Raw genomic sequence first — 2190 nt, forward strand, 5'->3', positions numbered from 1 at the left:
CGTCTGCCACAATATGTGCATTTTCAACAGAGCGTAGGCACACCAAATTGTCAGAAGCCGCTCATATATATGTATGCCTTCCTCGGCTAAACCATCTTGGGATCAGCATATAGATTCTGACCAATGTGGATTAACCAAATAAATGGCATAGCCATAAGTCTAAACTCATTTTGTGAAGCTATCAAAGCCTTGCACTTTCAAAAAAAGGATCAAAGCCGTGCACTCTCAGAGCCCAAGCACTTTTTAACGATATCGATACAATTTATTTTATTGCTGATTACCAATAGCCACACCATCCAGCGAAATATTTCCCCTTTGTGTTTTACTGGAGTTGGAAACAGCATTATTTTATACCAATTTCAGATACGGCTGCAGTAGTTTTTTACTGTGTCGTCGTGTTATAACCTACCACTTATCTGAGTAACAACCATTTTTTTGGTACACTCGCTGCACAATTATGCCTCAATGAAAGAAAAAATCCTTAAGACTTTTCAATGCACGACGTAAAATGTCGTTAATTGTAAACCAGTTTTATTTTTATATGATAAGAATACATCTCATTCCCTTTTTAATTGACTCACCTGGTAAATAGTTTTCGTGACACTCAGTTTTCTGTATATAGTATGGAGCAAAGATGAATGAAACCGTTGAATGGCATTGGCAATCATATTGTATCGATATCTTTAGAAAGTGCACGGCTCTGATGTTTTCCCGCTCATTTGGTCGCGTAAGTTTTGTATATATTTTTCCATTTTCCCTCCCTGCATGTGCCTTTCCAATCAAAGAGTAAAAAATGTTACACCTGTCTATTCTTGTTTAAAAAAACGTCTTACTCCTTTTCAGCAACAACCCTCCTAAGCTACGTGATATAAATTTACTGACTTCTTTCGAAATTCAGAACTTCTCTCAGAATAAGATGGTAAAAAAAATCCGGATGATTTAAATCGCATTATTAATGTATGTACCTCTTCCTGGTTTCTAGATCTAATATACATTCTCCCTTCAGTTCTCATACGGTCTCCAGGATTAAATTAATGTGGACATAATCTTCTTCCTCCACAAGCCGCATGATTCTGCTCAAACGTCCTCCTCATCTTTACTAAATCAATCTCTGTTAGATAGAAAGTTCGGTAGTTGGGTGGAAGCCACGATAGTAGAAATAAACAAGACAGCTCGACTTTCTTTATCAAATACCGTTAATTGCTTATATTTCATTGTTAATTCATACATTTTGCTTCAAAAATAACTTTTGCAATTATGAAAAAGGCAGAATAAATAAATTGACTTTATACTGACCTGGAAACCGTTTCACTTTCCTGGCCTATTTTCAAGCTTTAAAGTCAAAGTTTGCAGTCTTCCTGAAACTAATGATATGACTACCTCCGCTATCGTTAAAGACTGTTTTGTCTTCATGAGCTTGCGGCGGTTGAGGCTCTTCGTTTACAAAAGCCCTACCACTATTTTTTAATCCTATGTACGAAGCTATAGTGCCATTATAAATAGAAATCGTATTAGCTCATTTTGATGATGCTTAATTAACTATGTCCCAGTGATCATCTTCATCCGGTGCCTTGCCGACTGGCGTGGGCGATCAAGGACCTTCGCTTCAATCTGTCTTGCGTTGCAGCGATGGTGTCTGTTGTTCTTGATGTTCCCAGCCATGGTTCCAACTTGTCCAGTATCTTTTCTCTCTATCTGCCTCTGCCTCTCTTTCCATCAAACTTGCCTGTTGTTAAAATATTCTCCAATGCTTCTTTCCGCTTTGTGGGTCCAATGAAACTTGCCTGTCGCTTGTGTATGTTCGTCATAAGCTGTCGTCTGCAATTTGACTACTCATGCTGAATTAGTACAAATGTAAGAGCACAACGGTGACAGATACAAACGGTGGAGTATTGTAAGAATATGGCTTTCCAGGGTGGGGGGAAGGGGTGGTGGGAATGTTGAGTTGGGTCGGATTGAAAAGTAGTTAAAACATAACATCGCTCACGTGGCGACACTTTTAAAAGATTCTGACCTCTACAAAAGCAATTACAAGGAGGATTGAATGATAATCCCAGACCGCAAACAGATCTCAGCGGGTTGCGGCTTGATACGTCGTGGCAATTTACTGAGATGATGAGACTTTTCCGGATTTTGGGTGTGTTTTTAGAGGGGGAGGTAAGGGGGAGGTAAGGGGGAGGTGAGGGTGAG

Source organism: Aplysia californica, unplaced genomic scaffold (assembly GCF_000002075.1).
Source record: "Aplysia californica isolate F4 #8 unplaced genomic scaffold, AplCal3.0 scaffold00172, whole genome shotgun sequence".
In the NCBI taxonomy this organism is placed as follows: Eukaryota; Metazoa; Mollusca; class Gastropoda; order Aplysiida; family Aplysiidae; genus Aplysia; species Aplysia californica.